At 54.4% G+C, this 23,221-nt stretch overlaps 1 protein-coding gene across 1 annotated transcript in view; it reads right to left on the bottom strand.

Annotated features, from left to right (window-relative positions):
• The window catches only part of LOC309550675 (WD repeat-containing protein 43-like), a gene marked incomplete at both ends in the record, with an annotated part of 51,702 nt that overhangs the window by 11,196 nt on the left and 17,285 nt on the right, over window positions 1-23,221 (bottom strand). The window lies entirely within an intron of this gene.

Below are 23,221 nucleotides of genomic sequence, written 5' to 3'. Positions count from 1 at the left end.
GGCGGCGACTGTCGGAGGACTCAGAGAAAGGAATTTTAGAGGTAAGATTTTACAAAAATTCCGTTTTCTCTTACGTCCTCCGACAGTCGCCGCCTCTTCATATTCGTCACATATGGGGACGTCCCAAAGCAGTGCAAACATGAGGGGTGGGAAACGCATCCGCGCCGAAAAGGCAACGCAGTCTCCGCATCAAAGAAAGGAACCTTACCAAAGGAAGGAAACCAGCTGGGCAACAGTAAAAAACAAGTGCTCAACAGGAGCAACAACCCAGGAAAAGACAAAAAACCAGGGGATACAAAAAACTATCCCAACAGCCAGGAGTCCCCAACAAGGGACCCTATGGAACAGCCGCACTAAGAACCTTGCGGCCAAAGGAAGCATCCGCCGATGCCTGAACATCTACTTTGTAGAATTTTGTGAAAGTGTGCACGGTCGACCAGGTCGCCGCCTTACACACCTGGGCTACAGAAGCCCCATGACGACAGGCCCAAGACGTACTCAAAGATCTAGTAGAGTGCGCCTTCACAGGGACAGGAGGAGCCTTACCCTGCAAAGCACAGGCCTGTTCAATGGTCTGCCTGATCCATTTGGCGATGGTAGAGGCCGAAGCCGCCATGCCCTTCCGAGGACCCTCTGGAAGAACAAACAAGGAGTCCGTCTTACGAAAAGACTCAGTCGATTTAAGGTAAACCCTTATCGCCCGAACAACATCCAGAGAACACAATCTCACCTCCTTTGGATGTTTAGACTTCGCGCACAGCGAAGGCAAGACAATATCCTCATTAAGATGGAATTCCGAAACTCGTTTCGGAAGAAAAGAAGGATTAGGTCGCAAGACCACCTTATCCAAATGAATAACCAGGTACGGAGACTTGCAGGACAAAGCCGCCAGCTCCGACACTCTGCGAACCGAAGTGATCGCCACCAAAAAGGCGACCTTTTTGGACAACATAGACAACGAGATCTCCCTGATCTGTTCAAAAGGAGCACGTTGTAACACAGATAGAACGAGATTCAAGTCCCAAGGGGGCAAAGGATCCCTCCTAGGAGGAACCAGATGCCGCACACCCTGAATAAAAGTGCCAACCAAGGAGTTGGAAGCCACGGGACGTTGAAACAGAACGGCCAGCGCAGACACCTGACCCTTTATCGTAGCCAGCGCCAAACGCTGATCAACACCCGTCTGAAGAAAAGACAGCACACGGGAAACCGAGTACGTGCGGGGTGAAAACCCCCTGGACTCACACCAGGCAAAATAGGCCTTCCAAGTACGGTAATAAACCTTCCCCGAGGAAGACTTCCTCGCGTTGATCAAAGTATGAACGACCTCTGGAGAGAGACCCTTCTCCTTCAGGACCTCTGTCTCAACAGCCAGGCCGTCAAAGCCAGCGACTGTAAAGCAGGATGGTAAATCGGTCCCTGAGACAGTAGATCGTCTCGATCTGCGTACCAGGACCGGCGAGGCCAGTCCGGTGCCACAAGAATCACCGTGCTGCGTTCCGAGTGCAACCTGCGAAGGAACCTGGACAGCAACTGAATCGGTGGGAACGCGTACATCAGCCTGTACTGATGCCACGGGGCCACTAGCGCGTCCGACGCGTCTGCCCGAGGGTCGCGCGTCCTTGCCACGAAACTTCTCACCTTGTTGTTGAGACGAGACGCGAACAGGTCCACATCTGGAAGACCCCACTTCGCGCACAACATCTGGAAGACAGCCGGGTGAAGAGACCATTCCCCCTGATCCAGGGTCTGGCGACTCAGATAGTCCGCCTGCCAGTTCTCCACCCCCGGAATGTGAACTGCCGTTATCGCCGGGACATGAGTCTCGGCCCAAGACAGAATGTCGGCCACTTCTCGAGCCGCCCGGGCACTCCTGGTGCCCCCTTGGTGGTTGATGTAGGCCACCGCCGTGGCATTGTCCGTCCGCACCCGAACCGGGCAGGCCTGCAGCCGGTCCATCCAGCGATGAAGACAGAGATTTATCGCACGTAATTCCAGAATGTTGATCGGAAGGGAAGACTCTCCCTCCGACCAAGTCCCCTGGGCAGACAGAACGCCCAGAACACCACCCCAGCCCAACAGGCTGGCATCCGTGGTGATCACCGTCCACGAGATAGGACGAAACGACATGCCCCCGGACACCATCGGGGACTGGAGCCACCACAGAAGGTCTCTTCTGGTGCGATGCCTCAACGAGATCTGAAAATCCAGAGAATGAGGTCGCCCATCCCACTTGGACAGGATCTCCGCTTGGAGACCCCGCGTGTGAAACTGGGCGAAGGGAATCGCCTCGAAGGCCGAGACCATCAACCCAAGACATCTCATGCACGTCCTTAAAGACGAGTGCGGAACGTCCCTGAGGGACCTGACTTCCTCCTGAAGAGTTCTGAGTTTGTCTTCCGGCAGGAAGACCTTCGCTTGTACCGAGTCCAGAATCATTCCCAGGTAGGGAAGACGAACCGACGGACTCAGCGTCGACTTTGGAAAATTTATCGTCCAACCAAACTCCTGTAGAGTTTGCATCGTGACAGACAGGTCCTCCTCCAGACCGAACCAGGATGTCATCTAGATACCCCAGGACAGAAATGCCCTGGGCCCTCAACAATGCCAGAACCGGTGCAAGCACCTTGGTGAAGACCCGCGGAGCCGAGGCGAGACCAAAAGGCAACGCCACGAACTGGTAGTGATCCTCCGCAATGGCGAATCGAAGGTACCTCTGGTGACCTTCGAAAATGGGGATGTGAAGGTACGCATCCTTCAAATCGATGGAGGCCATGAATTCCCCCGGAAGCAGGGCAGCCACCACCGACCGCAGGGATTCCATGCGGAACTTGCGAACCCGCACAGAGCGGTTCAGAGCCTTCAAGTCCAGAATTGGACGAACCTTGCCCTCCTTCCTGGGCACGGTGAACAGATTGGAATAAAACCCCCGAAATCTGTCCCAATGAGGCACCGGAACCACCACTCCCTGAGCCCTCAGGTCCCGCACCGCCAGGTGCAGGTCCCGCAAACGCTCTGGAGACAGTTGAAGATTTGAGGGAAAAAATCTGCTCTCCGGCCGAGAGAGAAACTCGATCTTGTAACCAGATCGAACGATTTCCTGAACCCATCTGTCCCGCACACGGGCCAACCAGGGCTGAAGAAAACCGAGCAAGCGTCCCCCCACCCCAAAACTGGGTGAGGGCGCCCCTTCAGGCCGCACTGTTATGGGCTGCAGATCCGGATTGGCCGGACTTCTGTTTACCAGACCAGGGCTTCTTCTGAGAGCCTTGACCTTTGAACGGCTTGCCCTTGTAGTGCGGCCGAAAGGCACGAAAGGACCCCTGAGGGGGCCGAAAATTAGCATGCTTCTTCCCAGAAGCCCCCTTAGCTTTGGGGAAATGGGGCAAGAGAGTGCTCTTACCCCCGGTGATCCCCTTAATCAACACATCCAGGGACTCCCCAAAAAGGCGAGACCCATCATAAGGTAGATTGGCTAAGGTCTTACGCGAAGACTGGTCCACCGACCAACATTTTAACCAAATCAGGCGGCGAGACAACACCGCCACACTGTGCACACGTGCAGCCAACGGAACCAGGTCCAGGTCCGCATCACACAGATACATGACACCCTGGTGGATTTGATCCACCATATCCAGGGTCGCCGGTGAGGCCGAATCGGCCACTAGGACGCGCCTAAGCATCTGCGTCCAACTTGCGATCGCCTGGGCCGCCATGAGAGAAGCAAACAGAGCCTTAAGCATAGAACCCGTAACAGAATAAGTATGACGGGTAAGAGACTCCAGTCTCCTATCCGTGGCATCACGGAAAACAGGGGAATCCTCTGCAGGAATCGCAGTGGCTTTGTTTAAAACCGCAATTGCGTGATCCACTGGGGGTGGCACACACCACCTTTCATCAGTGGAAGGTGAAAAAGGATAACGCAGCTTGAATCTACTTGGTACAGCAAAAGGTTTGCGTAGATTGCGCCATTGTTCCTTAACAGCGCGCTGAAAATCATCATTGCAGGGAAAAACCTGCGGCGTCCTGCGTTTTCTCTGCGTCCCATAAGCCGCCAAGGCGGCGGGGGGACACACCTCATCCTGCAAACGCAGCGTTTGCTTTATGGAAGCAATCAACTCATCCATGATTGCAAGCTCTTCAGGCGAGCCAGGGGGAGAATTATCAACCCCCTCAACTTCAGCCTCCACCTCAGACCCTATTAGATCAAGAGAGGAGCGGGACCCCGATAAGGAGGCCCCCGCCATAACAGCCCTATCACCTTCACCCTCAGAATCAGAGGAAAGAGCAACTCTGGGCCTTTTAGTAGATTGAGCAGCCACCAGCATCTGCACCTGAGCAGCAAGGCCAGCCACAATAGTGGCCAAATCCCCCCCTGGGGGGGAGACAGCGGTCCCCTGGCTTTCCACCAAGGCTGTAGGAAATTTTCCCTCCTGAGAATCCATTGCCCCTGTAATGCCAGACAACAAAGGGTTAACTGCCCCTTTTAAGCAAGCGCGGCAAGCGCAGCCCACCGCACCACACTCAAGCACAATAAGACCCCCACAGGGAATATGCAAACTGAACACAGGCAATGGATAGCAAGAACAGAAGGGTAAAACCTGAGGAGACCCTCGCCGCTGCTGCTGCCCCGATCGGTGTTCCTGGAAAGAGGAAGTGATGCTGCCAGGGCGCTCTATGTAAGCCTATGGAGGCTACAAGAAAATGGCCGCCATGCATGTAAAACATGCGGCCGGAGCGGGTGTAGGCAAAATGGCGCCTTTTGGCGCCGAAACCGCCGCTCCACAGTGCAGTAAAAAACACACATTACATTCCAGTATCAGAATACATGTCAGATTGCCGCAGCGATCGCTGTATAGTGCCCAAACATGCCAAAAAACATGCCCCACAGCACACAGCTTCACACACTGATCAGCCTGACACAGACAGTGTCACACATCTCCCCCCTCCCCCTTGCAGCCCACAGCATGCAGCCGAGAGATAGGGAGACAAGCAGTGTGATTAAAGGCAGGTTACACAGTCCCAGACTGACACCCCCCCAGACAGACAGGTCCCCACATAAATACACTTACCTCACATGGCGTGGGGGACCCGCACAGGCGAACAAGCCGCTGCACATGAGGCAGGGAGAGTCGCATTCAAGACGCACAAAATGGGGGTTAAGAAACCGCACAGCGTCCAGTGAGGTAGCCACCTCACCAATCATCCCTGCACCGAACAGGGATGGGTCGTTCACTGTGCCAGGAGCGTTACCTGGCTGAACGCTCGATGGCAGACTGGGAAGCCACTGACCCACGACCTGCGACCCAGTCCGCATGATCCTCTTCATCCGAAGAACTAACTAATGCTGACAAAAATAACAGCTAAGTAAAGGTAGAGAGAAAACTCAAACAAAATTTTAAAAAGAAGAAAGAGTCTGGGGCAGAAAGCCCCAGCACAGAAAAAGCCAGCCACTCCTGACAAGCTAGACATTAAAAACTGAGATATGGTTGCAGGAAGTAGGAGGGTATTGACTGAGGGGACCACCCCTTGAGGGTGGGATATGTTAAAAGTTTTATTGTTAACATATTCTGTTGCCTAGCTACTCCTTCGGAGCAAAGTCTAATACCCCATATGTGACGAATATGAAGAGGCGGCGACTGTCGGAGGACGTAAGAGAAATTCCATTTTCTCTTACGTCCTCCGACAGTCGCCGTCTCCTCTAAGTCATCACTGTTGGGATGTCCCAAAGCAGTATAGACATGAGGGGTGGGAGACGCAACCTGTAGAAAAGGCAACGCAATACCCACATCAGAGAAAGGAATCTTACACGCACAGTAAGAGAACCTCTGGGCAACAGAAAAAAACAATGCTCAACAGGAGCAACAGCCCAGGAAAGCAAATACCAACAGCCAGGGACCCAGAAAAAAAACAAGGGTCCGTCATGGCACTGCCGCACTGAGAACCTTGCGGCCAAAGGAAGCATCAGCTGATGCCAGAACATCGACTATGTAGAATTTTGAGAAAGTGTGCACCGACGACCAAGTCGCAGCCTTGCACACCTGGGCCACTGAGGCCCGATGCCAATAGGCCCAGGATGCACTCAAAGATCTGGTAGAGTGCGCCTTAACAGAGAAGGGTGGAACCCGTTCCTTCAAAGCATAAGCCTGCTCAATGGTCTGTCTGATCCACTTGGCAATAGTTGCTGCGGACGCAGCTATGCCCTTCTGAGGTCCCTCAGGAAGGACAAACAGGGAATCCGTCTTCCGAAAGGATTTAGTGGACGACAGGTAAACCCTGATCACCCTGACAACATCCAAGGAATGCAAAGCAATATCCTTCGGATGCTTAGGCTTCGTACAAAGCAAAGGCAGGACAATGTCCTCATTAAGGTGGAACTCATTGATCACCTTGGGAAGAAAGGACGGGGGTGGTCTCAAAACCACTTTATCCTTGTGAATAATCAAGTAAGGAGAGCGGCAAGACAACGCCGCCAGCTCTGACACTCTGCGAGCCGAAGTGATCGCCACTAAAAAAAGCAACCTTCTTAGACAGCAGAGACAACGATATCTCCCTGATGTTTTCAAAGGGAGCACGCTGTAACACGGACAGAACCAAGTTCAAGTCCCATGGAGGTAAAGGCTCCTTCCTGGGAGGAGCCAAATGTCGCACACCTTGAATGAAGGTGCGAATCAAGGAATGAGACGCCACAGGGCGTTGGAAAAGGATAGCCAGTGCAGACACCTGGCCCTTTATCGTGGCCAACGCCAGGCGCTGGTCCACTCCAGACTGGAGGAAAGCAAACACTCTCGACACCGAGTAAGAGCGTGGGGAGAACCCCCTGGACTCACACCAGGCAAAAACGGAGTTTTTGTAAAATCTTACCTGTAAAATTCCTTTCTCTGAGTCCTCCGACAGTCGCCGCCTCTTCATATGGGGTATTAGACTTTGCTCCGAAGGAGTAGCTAGGCAACAGAATATGTTAACAATAAAGCTTTAACATATCCCACCCTCAAGGGGTGGTCCCCTCAGTCAATACCCTCCTACTTCCTGCAACCATATCTCAGTTTTAGTGGAATAGCAGTAGAGTATACATTCAACCCCAAAAGAGGGGCGGGGGCGGCGACTGTCGGAGGACTCAGAGAAAGGAATTTTACAGGTAAGATTTTACAAAAATTCCATTTTCTCTTACGTCCTCCGACAGTCGCCGCCTCTTCATATTCGTCACATATGGGGACGTCCCAAAGCAGTGCAAACATGAGGGGTGGGAAACGCATCCGCGCCGAAAGGCAACGCAGTCTCCACATCAAAGAAAGGAACCTTACCAAAGGAAGGAAACCAGCTGGGCAACAGCAAAAATAAGTGCTCAACAGGAGCAACAACCCAGGAAAAGACAAAAAAAACAGGGAATACAAAGATATCCCAACAGCCAGGAGTCCCCAACAAGGGACCCTATGGAACAGCCGCACTAAGAACCTTGCGGCCAAAGGAAGCATCCGCCGATGCCTGAACATCTACTTTGTAGAATTTTGTGAAAGTGTGCACGGTCGACCAGGTCGCCGCCTTACACACCTGGGCTACAGAAGCCCCATGACGGCAGGCCCAGGACGTACTCAGTGATCTAGTAGAGTGCGCCTTCACAGGCACAGGGGGAACCTTCCCCTGCAAGGCATAGGCCTGTTCAATGGTCTGCCTGATCCATTTGGCGATGGTAGAGGCCGAAGCCGCCATGCCCTTCCGAGGACCCTCTGGAAGAACAAACAAGGAGTCCGTCTTACGAAAAGACTCAGTCGATTTAAGGTAAACCCTAATCGCCCGAACAACATCCAGAGAGTGCAATCTCACCTCCTTTGGATGTTTAGGCTTCGTGCACAACGAAGGCAAAACAATATCCTCGTTAAGATGGAATTCCGAAACTCGTTTCGGCAGAAAAGAAGGATTAGGTCGCAAGACCACCTTATCCAAATGAACAACCAGGTACGGAGACTTGCAGGACAAAGCCGCCAGTTCCGACACTCTGCGAGCCGAAGTGATCGCCACCAAAAAGGCGACCTTTTTGGACAACAGAGACAACGAAATCTCCCTGATCTGTTCAAAAGGAGCACGTTGTAACACAGAAAGAACTAGATTCAAGTCCCAGGGGGGCAAAGGATCCCTCCTAGGAGGAACCAGATGTCGCACACCCTGAATAAAAGTGCCAACCAAGGAGTTGGAAGCCACGGGACGTTGAAACAGAACGGCCAGCGCAGACACCTGACCCTTTATCGTGGCCAGCGCCAAACGCTGATCGACACCCGTCTGAAGGAAAGACAGCACACGGGAAACCGAGTACGTGCGGGGTGAAAACCCCCTGGACTCACACCAGGCAAAATAGGCCTTCCAAGTACGGTAATAAACCTTTCCCGAGGAAGACTTCCTCGCGTTGATCAAGGTATGAACGACCTCTGGAGAGAGACCCTTCTCCTTCAGGACCTCGGTCTCAACAGCCAGGCCGTCAAAGCCAGCGACTGTAAAGCAGGATGGTAAATCGGTCCTTGAGACAGTAGATCGTCTCGAAGAGGCAGACGCCAGGGGGCGTCGACCGCCAGATTCACGAGGTCTGCGTACCAGGACCGGCGAGGCCAGTCCGGTGCCACAAGAATCACCGTGCTGCGTTCCGAGTGTAACATGCGAAGGAACCTGGACAGCAACTGAATCGGTGGAAAAGCGTACATCAGCCTGTACTGATGCCACGGGGCCACTAACGCGTCCGACGCGTCTGCCCGAGGGTCGCGCGTCCTTGCCACGAACCTCTGCACCTTGTAGTTGAGGCGAGACGCGAACAGGTCCACATCTGGAAGACCCCACTTCGCGCACAACATCTGGAAGACAGCCGGATGGAGAGACCATTCCCCCTGATCCAGGGTCTGGCGACTCAGATAGTCCGCCTGCCAGTTCTCCACTCCCGGAATGTGAACCGCCGTTATCGCCGGGACATGAGTCTCGGCCCAAGACAGAATGTCGGCCACTTCTCGAGCCGCTCGGGCACTCCTGGTGCCCCCTTGGTGGTTGATGTATGCCACCGCCGTGGCATTGTCCGTCTGCACCCGAACCGGGCAGCCCTGCAGCCGGTCCGTCCAGCGATGAAGACAGAGCCTTATCGCACGTAATTCCAGAATGTTGATCGGGAGGGAAGACTCCCCCTCCGACCAGGTCCCCTGGGCGGACAGAACGCCCAGAACACCACCCCAGCCCGACAGGCTGGCATCCGTAGTGATTATCGTCCACGAGATCGGACGAAACGACTTGCCCCCGGACACCAACGGGGACTGGAGCCACCACAGAAGGTTTTCCCTGGTGCGATGACTCAACGAGATCTGAAGATCCAGAGATTGAGGTCGCCCGTCCCACTTGGACAGGATCTCCGCCTGGAGACCCCGCGTGTGAAACTGAGCGAAAGGAATCGCCTCGAAGGCCGAGACCATCAATCCCAGACATCTCATACACGTCCGCAGAGACGAGTGTGGAACGTCCCTGAGGGACCTGACTTCCTCCTGAAGAGTCCTGAGCTTGTCTTCCGGCAGGAAGACCTTCGCCTGCACCGAGTCCAGTATCATTCCCAGATAGGGAAGACGAACCGACGGACTCAGTGTCGACTTTGGAACATTTATCGTCCAACCGAACTCCTGCAGAGTTTGCATTGTGACAGACAGGTCCTTCCCTGACTGGTCGCAGACCGAATCAGAATGTCGTCCAGATACCCCAGGACAGAAATGCCCTGGGCCCTCAATAATGCCAGAACCGGTGCAAGCACCTTGGTGAAGACCCGCGGAGCCGAGGCGAGCCCAAAGGGCAACGCCACGAACTGGTAGTGATCCTCCGCAATGGCAAATCGAAGGTATCTCTGATGCCCCTCGAATATGGGGATGTGAAGGTACGCATCCTTCAAATCGATGGAGGCCATGAATTCCCCCGGAACCAGGGCAGCCACCACCGAGCGCAGGGCCTCCATGCGGAACTTGCGAACCCGCACAGAGCGGTTCAGAGCTTTCAAGTCCAGAATCGGACGAACCTTGCCCTCCTTTCTGGGCACGGTGAACAGATTGGAATAAAACCCCCGAAATCTGTCCCGATGAGGCACCGGAACCACCACTCTCTGAGCCCTCAGGTCCCGCACCGCCAGGTGCAGATCCCGCAGGCGCTCTGGAGACAGTTGTAGATTTGAGGGAAAAAATCTGCTCTCCGGCCGAGAGAGAAACTCGATCTTGTAACCAGATTGAACGATTTCCAGAACCCATCTGTCCCGCACACGGGCCAACCAGGGCTGAAGAAAACCGAGCAAGCGTCCCCCCACCCCAAAACTGGGTGAGGGCGCCCCTTCATGCCGAACTGTTATGGGCCGCAGGTCCGGATTGGCCGGACTTCTGTTTCCCAGACCAGGGCTTCTTCTGAGAGCCTTGGCCTTTGAACGGTTTGCCCTTGTAGTGCGGCCGAAAGGCACGAAAGGACCCCTGAGGGGGCCGAAAATTCGCATGCTTCTTCCCAGAAGCCCCCTTAGCCTTGGGGAAATGGGGCAAGAGAGTGCTCTTACCCCCGGTGATCCCCTTAATCAACACATCCAGGGACTCCCCAAAAAGGCGAGACCCATCATAAGGCAGATTGGCTAAGGTTTTACGTGAAGATTGGTCCACCGACCAACATTTCAACCAAACCAGGCGGCGAGACAACACCGCCACGCTGTGCACACGTGCAGCCAACGGAATCAGGTCCAGGTCCGCATCACACAGATACATGACACCCTGGTGGATCTGATCCACCATATCCAGGGTCGCCGCCGAGGCCGAATCGGCCACTAGGACGCGCCTAAGCATCTGCGTCCAACTTGCGATCGCCTGGGCCGCCATGAGAGAAGCAAACAGAGCCTTAAGCATAGAACCCGTAACAGAATAAGTATGACGGGCAAGAGACTCCAGTCTCCTATCCGTGGCATCACGGAAAACAGGGGAACCCTCTGCAGGAATCGCAGTGGCTTTGTTCAAAACCGCAATTGCATGATCCACTGGTGGAGGCACACACCACCGTTCATCAGTGGCAGGCGAGAAAGGATAACGCAGCTTGAATTTACTTGGTACCGCAAAAGGTTTGCGCAGATCGCGCCATTGATCCTTAACAGCGCGCTGAAAATCAGCATTGCAGGGAAAAACCTGCGGCGTCCTGCGTTTTCTCTGCGTCCCATAAGCCGCCAAGGCAGCGGGAGGACACACTTCGTCCTGCAAACGCAGCGTCTGCTTAATGGAAGCAATCAACTCATCCATGATTGCAAGCTCTTCAGGCGAGCCAGGGGGAGAATTATCGACCCCCTCAACTTCAGCCTCCACCTCAGACCCCACTAGATCAAGAGAGGAGCGGGACCCCGATAAAGGGGTCCCTGCTAGAACAGCCCCATCACCTTCACCCTCAGAATCAGAGGACAGAGCAACTCTGGGCCGTTTAGTAGATTGAGCAGCCACCAGCATTTGCACCTGGGCAGCAAGGCCAGCCACAATAGTGGCTAAATCCCCCCCTGGGGGGGAAACAGCGGTCCCCTGGCTTTCCACCAATACTGTGGGAAACTTGCCCTCCTGAGAATCCATTGCCCCTGTATGCCAGACAACCAAGGGTTAACTGCCCCCTTTCAGCAAGCGCGGCAAGCGCAGCCCACCGCACCACACTCAGGCACAATGAGACCCCCACAGGGAATATACAGACTGAATACAGGCAATGGCAAACAGGAATAGAAGGATAAAACCTGAGGAGACCCCGCCGCTGCTGCTGCCTCGATCGGTGTTCCAGGAAAGAGGAAGTGATGCTGCCAGGGCGCTCTATGTAAGCCTATGGAGGCTACAAGAAAATGGCCGCCGTGCATGTAAACCATGCGGCCGGAGCGGGCGCCGGTAAAATGGCGTCGTTTGGCACCGAAATCGCCGCTCCACAGTGCATAAAAACACACAAGCTTATCCCATTATATGGATACATGTTAGATCGCCGCAGCGATCGCTGTATATGCCCCAACATGCCATAAAAACATGCCCCACAGCACACAGCTTCCCACACTGCCCAGCCTGACACACACAGTGTCACACAGCTCCCCCCCCCCCTTGCAGCCCACAGCATGCAGCCGAGAGATAGGGAGACAAGCAGTGTGAATAAAGGCAGGTTACACAGTCCCAGACTGAGACCCCCCCCAGACAGACAGGTCCCCACATAGATACACTTACCTCACATGGCGTGGGGAACCCGCACAGGCGAACAAGCCGCTGCACATGAGGCAGGGAGAGTCGCAATTCAAGACGCACACAATGGCGGTTAAGAAACCGCACAGCGTCCGGTGAGGTAGCCACCTCACCAAACATCCCTGCACCGAACAGGGATGGGTCGTTCACTGTGCCAGGAGCGTTACCTGGCTGAACGCTCGATGGCAGACTGGGAAGCCACTGACCCACGACCTGCGATCAGGGGGATCAGCCCGAGACCCAGTCCGCATGATCCTCTTCGTCCGAAGAACTAACTAATGCTGACCAAAATAACAGCTAAGTAAAGGTAGAGAAAAAAACTCAAACAAAATATTAAAAAGAAGAAAGAGTCTGGGACAAAAAGTCCCAGCACAGAGAGAGCCAGCCACTCCTGACAAGCTAGACATTAAAACTGAGATATGGTTGCAGGAAGTAGGAGGGTATTGACTGAGGGGACCACCCCTTGAGGGTGGGATATGTTAAAGCTTTATTGTTAACATATTCTGTTGCCTAGCTACTCCTTCGGAGCAAAGTCTAATACCCCATATGAAGAGGCGGCGACTGTCGGAGGACGTAAGAGAAATAAGCTTTCCAGGTACGGTAATAGATTTTACCAGAGGTTTTCTTAGCATTGATTAGAGTAGGGATAACCTCAGGGGAGAGACCCTTGTCCCTCAGGACCTGCGTCTCAACAGCCAGGCCGTTAAAGCCAGCGACTGTAAAGCAGGATGGAAGATCGGTCCCTGAGACAGTAGATGTTCCCGCATTGGCAGCCGCCACGGAGGCGCCACTGCCAGGTGAACAACGTCGGCATACCAGGACCGGCGAGGCCAGTCTGGCACCACCAGAATCACCAGGTGCGGTTCCGAGGTTAACCTGCGGAGGAACCTGGACAGCAACTGAATCGGAGGAAAGGCATACATCAGATGATACTGATGCCAAGGGGCCACTAACGCATTCGAGGCGTCCGCCAACGGATCGCGCGTTCTTGCCACGAACCTTTCCAACTTTCGGTTTAGCCGAGATGCGAACAGATCCACATCCGGGGATCCCCACTTCGCACACAGCATTTGGAAGACCTCCGGGTGTAGGGACCATTCCCCCTGATCCAGGGTCTGGCGGCTCAGATAATCAGCCTGCCAATTCTCCACACCCGGAATGTGAACTGCCGAGATCGCCGGGACATGAGTCTCGGCCCAAGACAGAATGTCCGTCACCTGCCGGGCAGCCCAAGCACTCCTGGTGCCCCTTGGTGGTTGATGTAAGCCACCACAGTAGCATTGTCCATCTGTACCCGGACAGGACGACCCTGAAGACGGTCCGACCACTGGAAGAGACAGAGTTTTATCGCTCGCAATTCCAGCACATTGATCGGGAGGGAGGATTCCTCCTCCGACCAAGTGCCCTGGGCAGACAGGTTGCCCAGGACCCCACCCCAGCCCGACAGGCTGGCATCCGTGGTAATCACCGTCCACACCAAAGGACGGAAAAACTTGCCCTCCGCCACCGACGGGGACTGGAGCCACCACAGAAGAGCCAATCTGGTCTGATGACTCAAGGAGACATTCAGATCCAGGGACTGAGGCAGTCTGTCCCACCTGGCCAGGATCTCCGCCTGGAGAGCCCGCGTGCGAAACTGAGCAAAGGGAATCTCCTCGAAGGCCGAAACCATCAAACCCAGGCACCGCATACAGGCCCTGAGTGAGCGCGTCCTGCAAGGTCCGGAACACCTTTGCCTGAGAGGAGTCCAGAATCATTCCCAGATAGGGAAGACGAACCGATGGAGACAACGCCGATTTCTGAACATTTATGGTCCATCCGAACTCCTGGAGCGTCTGTACCGTGGTGGACAGATCGCGCACTATGTCCTGGCTGACACGCGATCTCAAAAGTAGATCGTCCAGGTAACCCAAGACCGCAATGCCCTGTGCCCTTAACAGGCCCAGAACCGGCGCCAGTACTTTGGTAAACACCCTTGTAGCCGAAGCGAGACCGAAAGGTAACGCCACAAACTGGTAGTGATCCTCTGCGATAGCAAAACGAAGGTACGGCTGATGACCCTCGAAAATGGGGATGTGCAGGTATGCATCCTTGAGATCTATCGAGGCCAGGAATTCCCCTGGGCACAAGGAAGCCACTACCGAGCGGAGAGACTCCATACGGAATTTCCGAACGCGCACAAAGCAGTTCAGCGCTTTTAGGTCCAGAATAGGACGCACTTTGCCCTCCTTTCTGGGCACAGTGAACAGATTTGAATAAAACCCCCGAAACCTGTCCCGATGAGGCACAGGGACAATCACCCCCTGAGCAAGAAAGTCCTGAACCGCTCGGTGCAGGGCCTGCAGCCGCCCAGGAGGCAAACGAAGATTTGAGGGAAAGAATCTGTCCGCCGGCCGGGAAAGGAATTCGATCTTGTACCCTGATTGAATGATTTCCTGAACCCACCTGTCCGATATCCAGAGCAGCCAAGGTTGGAGGAAACCGCGCAAACATCCCCCCACCCTTGAAACGGGGGAGGGCGCCCCTTCAGGCAGAGGCGGACTGACCCGCCAAGCCGGCATTGCCTGACTTCTGCTTACCCACCCAGGGCTTCTTCTGACCGCCCTGAGCCTTGAAGGGCTTGCCCTTGGATTGGTTCCGAAAGGCACGAAAGGACCCCTGAGTGGATCTAGGCGCAGAACCCCGTTTTCCTCGAAAGGACTTGTTCTTCGGGTTCTGGGGCAGCATGGTGCTCTTGCCCCCCGTGACACCCTTCACCAAGGTATCCAACGCTTCGCCAAAAGGGCGAAAACCAGCATCGGGAAAATCAGCAACAGTTTTCCGCGAGGACTGGTAAGCCGACCAGCTCTTCAGCCATATCAGTCGCCGGTTAAGCACCGAGACACTAGACAGGCGTGCAACTAAGGGGGCCTCATTCAAGGCCGCATCACACAGATACACGATTCCTTGGTGGATTTGATCCACCATATCCAGCCGGGCACACGGAACATCATCAGACACGAGGTTGCTCCTAAGCACCTTAGTCCAATCAGCCACCGCCTGAGCCACCAAAACGGATGCGAAAATGGGCTTGAGCAACGAGCCCGCCACCGTATAGGAATGGCGGGCTAGAGACTCCAACCTCCGGTCCGTGGGATCCCGGAAAACCGGGGAATCCTCCGTAGAAATCAAAGTAGCCTTGTTCAACACGGCCACAGTGTGATCCACCTGTGGAGGCACACACCACTGTGATTCCGTAGCCGGTGCAAATGGATAAAGCAATTTGAACCGACTAGGCACCAGGAATGGACGTTTAAAAGTGCACCACATTTCATTAACAGTGTAATGAAATTCAGCTGGGCAGGGAAAAACCTGCGCCGACTTGCGGGTCCTGTGCGTCCCAAATGAGGACACAACGCCCGGAATACTGGGCTCATCCTCCAAATGTAGTGTTTCCTTAACAGAAACAATCAATTCATCCATGGTCGCCCGCTCAGCAGGGGACCCCGAAGAGGAGGTATCAACCCCTTCCATCTCTGCCTCCCCCTCAGACCCCAGAGGGTCTAAGGATGAGTGGGACCCTGAAAAGGGCACGCTCGCAGCAGCCATATCACCATCTGAATCAGAGGACATGGATAATGGATAAAAGAGTACTGTCTCTTTAAGAGCGACGCGGAGTGCGCAGCCCACCGCCCCAGCTACACTGACAAGGACCCCCAAACAGGAGAAGACAAAACTGAGCCAGAAACGATAACACAGAAAGTTATTGAGAGCAATAACCTGCAGAGCCCCGCAGAGTGTTGCCAACGCTGTCCAGTATCAGAGGAAAAGGAAGTGCTGCTGAAGTAGGCTGAACTTAGCTGCATGACCCAGGGAAAATGGCTGCCCCATAGGAATGCATTGGAGGCTCCGCCAAAATGGCCGCCATACATGCAGCCGAAACTATCGTTCGGCAACCGCAAAATGGCGGCGGATGACGCCAAAACAGCATGTAGCATAGCCCATAGTGAAGCCAAACATGCATGCCCATAATAAAAATGGCGGACTGCGCGGTTTTACCCCGCTGCGGTCGCCACACAGTCTGCACCCCCAAACACCGAAGTCACACAGGGAAGGGAACCCCCAAAGACAACACAGCGCCGCAGCGCATGTACAAGCGATCCCCGCAGGGACCGCACCAGGGAGTCACACAGGCACAGACATGGGGAACACACAGCAACACAGGACTGCCACCCCACACAGAGGCCCCACACCAAAGTACTTACCTGTACCAGATGGCGTGGGGGAGCCTCTCAGAATGGAAAGCCTTTGTCCTCATCTGACAGGGAATGCCATTAGCCAGGGACATGACACTGCAGCATCGCAGATGTATCCTGTGAGGTAGCCACCTCACGGCTGCATCCCTGCTGCGAACAGGGATGGGTCGTTCATAGTGCCAGGTATACCATGGCCGAACGCTCGATGGCGGGCTGGGGGTCCATCTGACCCTCTGCCCTGGAGATCCAGGGCGGTCAGTCCGAATCCCAGCTCCGCATGAATCCATCGTCATCCGCAGAATCGACTAAAACTAAAGCTGACAAAATAAACAGCTAGTAAAGTAAGAAAAAAACTGAATTTTTGTAAAATCTTACCTGTAAAATTCCTTTCTCTGAGTCCTCCGACAGTCGCCGCCTCTTCATATTCGTCACTAATGGGGGTTATTGACCTTTACTCCGTAGGAGTAGCTAGGCAACAGAATATATTAATATCAAAGCTTTTAGCATATCCCACCCCCAGGGGGTGGTCCCCTCAGTCAATACCTCCCTGCTTCCTGCATTTCCAACTCAGTTTCAGTAGCATAGCAGTAGAGTACATAAACAAACCCCAAAAGAGGGGCGGGGGCGGCGACTGTCGGAGGACTCAGAGAAAGGAATTTTACAGGTAAGATTTTACAAAAAACGGAATTTTTGTAAAATCTTACCTGTAAAATTCCTTTCTCTGAGTCCTCCGACAGTCGCCGCCTCTTCATATTCGTCACATATGGGGTATTAGACTTTGCTCCGAAGGAGTAGCTAGGCAACAGAATATGTTAACAATAAAGCTTTAACATATCCCACCCTCAAGGGGTGGTCCCCTCAGTCAATACCCTCCTACTTCCTGCAACCATATCTCAGTTTTAGTGGAATAGCAGTAGAGTATACAATCAAACCCCAAAAGAGGGGCGGGGGCGGCGACTGTCGGAGGACTCAGAGAAAGGAATTTTACAGGTAAGATTTTACAAAAATTCCGTTTTCTCTTACGTCCTCCGACAGTCGCCGCCTCTTCATATTCGTCACATATGGGGACGTCCCAAAGCAGTGCAAACATGAGGGGTGGGAAACGCATCCGCGCCGAAAGGCAACGCAGTCTCCACATCAAAGAAAGGAACCTTACCAAAGGAAGGAAACCAGCTGGGCAACAGCAAAAATAAGTGCTCAACAGGAGCAACAACCCAGGAAAAGACAAAAAAACCAGGGGATACAAAAGATATCCCAACAGCCAGGAGTCCCCAACAAGGGACCCTAGGGAACAGCCGCACTAAGGACCTTGCGGCCAAAGGAAGCATCCGCCGATGCCTGAACATCTACTTTGTAGAATTTCGTGAAAGTGTGCACGGTCGACCAAGTCGCCGCCTTACACACCTGGGCTACAGAAGCCCCATGACGACAGGCCCAAGACGTACTCAGAGATCTAGTAGAGTGCGCCTTCACAGGCACAGGGGGAACCTTCCCTTGCAAAGCATAGGCCTGTTCAATGGTCTGCCTGATCCATTTGGCGATGGTAGAGGCCGAAGCCGCCATGCCCTTCCGAGGACCCTCTGGAAGAACAAACAAGGAGTCCGTCTTACGAAAAGACTCAGTCGATTTAAGGTAAACCCTTATCGCCCGAACAACATCCAGAGAGTGCAATCTCACCTCCTTTGGATGTTTAGGCTTCGTGCACAACGAAGGCAAAACAATATCCTCATTAAGATGGAATTCCGAAACTCGTTTCGGCAGAAAAGAAGGATTAGGTCGCAAGACCACCTTATCCAAATGAACAACCAGGTACGGAGACTTGCAGGACAAAGCCGCCAGTTCCGATACTCTGCGAGCCGAAGTGATCGCCACCAAAAAGGCGACCTTTTTGGACAACATAGACAACGGGATCTCCCTGATCTGTTCAAAAGGAGCACGTTGTAACACAGATAGAACGAGATTCAAGTCCCAAGGGGGCAAAGGATCCCTCCTAGGAGGAACCAGATGCCGCACACCCTGAATAAAAGTGCCAACCAAGGAGTTGGAAGCCACGGGACGTTGAAACAGAACGGCCAGCGCAGACACCTGACCCTTTATCGTAGCCAGCGCCAAACGCTGATCGACACCCGTCTGAAGGAAAGACAGCACACGGGAAACCGAGTACGTGCGGGGTGAAAACCCCCTGGACTCACACCAGGCAAAATAGCCCTTCCAAGTACGGTAATAAACCTTCCCCGAGGAAGACTTCCTCGCGTTGATCAAAGTATGAACGACCTCTGGAGAGAGACCCTTCTCCTTCAGGACCTCGGTCTCAACAGCCAGGCCGTCAAAGCCAGCGACTGTAAAGCAGGATGGTAAATCGGTCCTTGAGACAGTAGATCGTCTCGAAGAGGCAGACGCCAAGGGGCGTCGACCGCCAGATTCACGAGGTCTGCGTACCAGGACCGGCGAGGCCAGTCCGGTGCCACAAGAATCACCGTGCTGCGTTCCGAGTGTAACCTGCGAAGGAACCTGGACAGCAACTGAATCGGTGGAAACGCGTACATCAGCCTGTACTGATGCCACGGGGCCACTAACGCGTCCGACGCGTCTGCCCGAGGGTCGCGCGTCCTTGCCACGAACCTCTTCACCTTGTTGTTGAGGCGAGACGCGAACAGGTCCACATCTGGAAGACCCCACTTCGCGCACAACATCTGGAAGACAGCCGGGTGGAGAGACCATTCCCCCTGATCCAGGGTCTGGCGACTCAGATAGTCCGCCTGCCAGTTCTCCACTCCCGGAATGTGAACCGCCGTTATCGCCGGGACATGAGTCTCGGCCCAAGACAGAATGTCGGCCACTTCTCGAGCCGCTCGGGCACTCCTGGTGCCCCCTTGGTGGTTGATGTAGGCCACCGCCGTGGCATTGTCCGTCTGCACCCGAACCGGGCAACCCTGCAGCCGGTCCGTCCAGCGATGAAGACAGAGCCTTATCGCACGCAATTCCAGAATGTTGATCGGAAGGGAAGACTCCCCCTCCGACCAAGTCCCCTGGGCGGACAGAACGCCCAGAACTCCACCCCAGCCCGATAGGCTGGCATCCGTGGTGATTACCGTCCACGAGATCGGACGAAACGACTTGCCCCCGGACACCAACGGGGACTGGAGCCACCACAGAAGGTTTTCCCTGGTGCGATGACTCAACGAGATCTGAAGATCCAGAGATTGAGGTCGCCCGTCCCACCTGGACAGGATCTCCGCTTGGAGACCCCGCGTGTGAAACTGCGCGACAGGAATCGCCTCGAAGGCCGAGACCATCAATCCCAGACATCTCATACACGTCCGCAGAGACGAGGTCGGAACGTCCCTGAGGAACCTGACTTCCTCCTGAAGAGTCCTGAGTTTGTCTTCCGGCAGGAAGACCTTCGCCTGCACCGAGTCCAGTATCATTCCCAGATAGGGGAGACGAACCGACGGACTCAGTGTCGACTTTGGAACATTTATCGTCCAACCAAACTCCTGCAGAGTTTGCATTGTGACAGACAGGTCCTCCTCCAGACCCTGTCTGGTCGCAGACCGAACCAGAATGTCGTCCAGATACCCCAGGACAGAAATGCCCTGGGCCCTCAATAATGCCAGAACCGGTGCAAGCACCTTGGTGAAGACCCGCGGAGCCGAGGCGAGACCAAAGGGCAACGCCACGAACTGGTAGTGATCCTCCGCAATGGCAAATCGAAGGTACCTCTGATGACCCTCGAATATGGGGATGTGAAGGTACGCATCCTTCAAATCGATGGAGGCCATGAATTCCCCCGGAACCAGGGCAGCCACCACCGACCGCAGGGATTCCATGCGGAACTTGCGAACCCGCACAGAGCGGTTCAGAGCCTTCAAGTCCAGAATCGGACGAACCTTGCCCTCCTTTCTGGGCACGGTGAACAGATTGGAATAAAACCCCCAAAACCTGTCCCGATGAGGCACCGGAACCACCACTCCCTGAGCCCTCAGGTCCCGCACCGCCAGGTGCAGATCCCGCAGGCGCTCTGGAGACAGTTGAAGATTTGAGGGAAAAAATCTGCTCTCCGGCCGAGAGAGAAACTCGATCTTGTAACCAGATCGAACGATTTCCAGAACCCATCTGTCCCGCACACGGGCCAACCAGGGCTGAAGAAAACCGAGCAAGCGTCCCCCCACCCCAAAACTGGGTGAGGGCGCCCCTTCAGGCCGAACTGTTATGGGCTGCAGGTCCGGATTGGCCGGACTTCTGTTTCCCAGACCAGGGCTTCTTCTGAGAGCCTTGGCCTTTGAACGGTTTGCCCTTGTAGTGCGGCCGAAAGGCACGAAAGGACCCCTGAGGGGGCCGAAAATTTGCATGCTTCTTCCCAGAAGCCCCCTTAGCCTTGGGGAAATGGGGCAAGAGAGTGCTCTTACCCCCGGTGATCCCCTTAATCAACACATCCAGGGACTCCCCAAAAAGGCGAGACCCATCATAAGGCAGATTGGCTAAGGTCTTACGTGAAGATTGGTCCACGACCAACATTTCAACCAAACCAGGCGGCGAGACAACACCGCCACGCTGTGCACACGTGCAGCCAACGGAATCAGGTCCAGGTCCGCATCACACAGATACATGACACCCTGGTGGATCTGATCCACCATATCCAGGGTCGCCGCCGAGGCCGAATCGGCCACTAGGACGCGCCTAAGCATCTGCGTCCAACCTGCGATCGCCTGGGCCGCCATGAGAGAAGCAAACAGAGCCTTAAGCATAGAACCCGTAACAGAATAAGTATGACGGGCAAGAGACTCCAGTCTCCTATCCGTGGCATCACGGAAAACAGGGGAACCCTCTGCAGGAATCGCAGTGGCTATGTTCAAAACCGCAATTGCATGATCCACTGGCGGAGGCACACACCACCGTTCATCAGTGGCAGGCGAGAAAGGATAACGCAGCTTGAATTTACTAGGTACCGCAAAAGGCTTGCGCAGATCGCGCCATTGATCCTTAACAGCGCGCTGAAAATCAGCATTGCAGGGAAAAACCTGCGGCGTCCTGCGTTTTCTCTGCGTCCCATAAGCCGCCAAGGCAGCGGGGGGACACACTTCGTCCTGCAAACGCAGCGTTTGCTTAATGGAAGCAATCAACTCATCCATGATTGCAAGCTCTTCAGGCGAGCCAGGGGGAGAATTATCGACCCCCTCAACTTCAGCCTCCACCTCAGACCCCACTAGATCAAGAGAGGAGCGGGACCCCGATAAGGAGGTCCCTGCCAGAACAGCCCCATCACCTTCACCCTCAGAATCAGAGGACAGAGCAACTCTGGGCCGTTTAGTAGATTGAGCAGCCACCAGCATTTGCACCTGGGCAGCAAGGCCAGCCACAATAGTGGCTAAATCCCCCCCTGGGGGGGAAACAGCGGTCCCCTGGCTTTCCACCAATACTGTAGGAAATTTGCCCTCCTGAGAATCCATTGCCCCTGTAATGCCAGACAACCAAGGGTTAACTGCCCCTTTTTAGCAAGCGCGGCAAGCGCAGCCCACCGCACCACACTCAAGCACAATGAGACCCCCACAGGGAATATGCAAACTGAACACAGGCAATGGATAGCAAGAACAGAAGGATAAAACCTGAGGAGACCCTCGCTGCTGCTGCTGCCTCGATCGATGTTCCTGGAAAGAGGAAGTGATGCTGCCAGGGCGCTCTATGTAAGCCTATGGAGGCTACAAGAAAATGGCCGCCATGCATGTAAACCATGCGGCCGGAGCGGGCGCCGGCAAAATGGCGTCGTTTGGCGCCGAAAACGCCGCTCCACAGTGCATTAAAACACACACATTACATCCCAATATAAGGATACATGTTAGATCGCCGCAGCGATCGCTGTATATGCCCAAACATGCCAAGAAAAAAACATGCCCCACAGCACACAGCTTCTCACACTGCCCAGCCTGACACACACAGTGTCATACAGCTCCCCCCCCCCCCCTTGCAGCCCACAGCATGCAGCCGAGAGACAGGGAGACAAGCAGCGTGAATAGAGGCAGGTTACACAGTCCCAGACTGATACCCCCCCAGACAGACAGGTCCCCACATAAATACACTTACCTCACATGGCGTGGGGAACCCGCACAGGCGAACAAGCCGCTGCACATGAGGCAGGGAGAGTCGCAATTCAAGACGCACACAATGGAGGTTAAGAAACCGCACAGCGTCCGGTGAGGTAGCCACCTCACCAATCATCCCTGCACCGAACAGGGATGGGTCGTTCACTATGCCAGGAGCGTTACCTGGCTGAACGCTCGATGGCAGACTGGGAAGCCACTGACCCACGACCTGCGACCAGGGGGGATCAGCCCGAGACCCAGTCCGCATGATCCTCTTCGTCCGAAGAACTAACTAACGCTGACAAAATAACAGCTAATGAAAGGTAGAGAGAAAAACTCAAACAAAATATTAAAAAGAAGAAAGAGTCTGGGACAGAAAGTCCCAGCACAGAGAGAGCCAGCCACTCCTGACAAGCTAGACATTAAAACTGAGATATGGTTGCAGGAAGTAGGAGGGTATTGACTGAGGGGACCACCCCTTGAGGGTGGGATATGTTAAAGCTTTATTGTTAACATATTCTGTTGCCTAGCTACTCCTTCGGAGCAAAGTCTAATACCCCATATGTGACGAATATGAAGAGGCGGCGACTGTCGGAGGACGTAAGAGAAATTCAGTTTTCTCTTACGTCCTCCGACAGTCGCCGCCTCTTCATATTCGTCACTAATGGGGACGTCC

Source organism: Pelophylax lessonae, assembly GCF_965119305.1.
Source record: "Pelophylax lessonae genome assembly, chromosome: 3".
Taxonomy (NCBI): Eukaryota; Metazoa; Chordata; class Amphibia; order Anura; family Ranidae; genus Pelophylax; species Pelophylax lessonae.
This window is presented reverse-complemented; position numbering and strand designations above follow the sequence as displayed.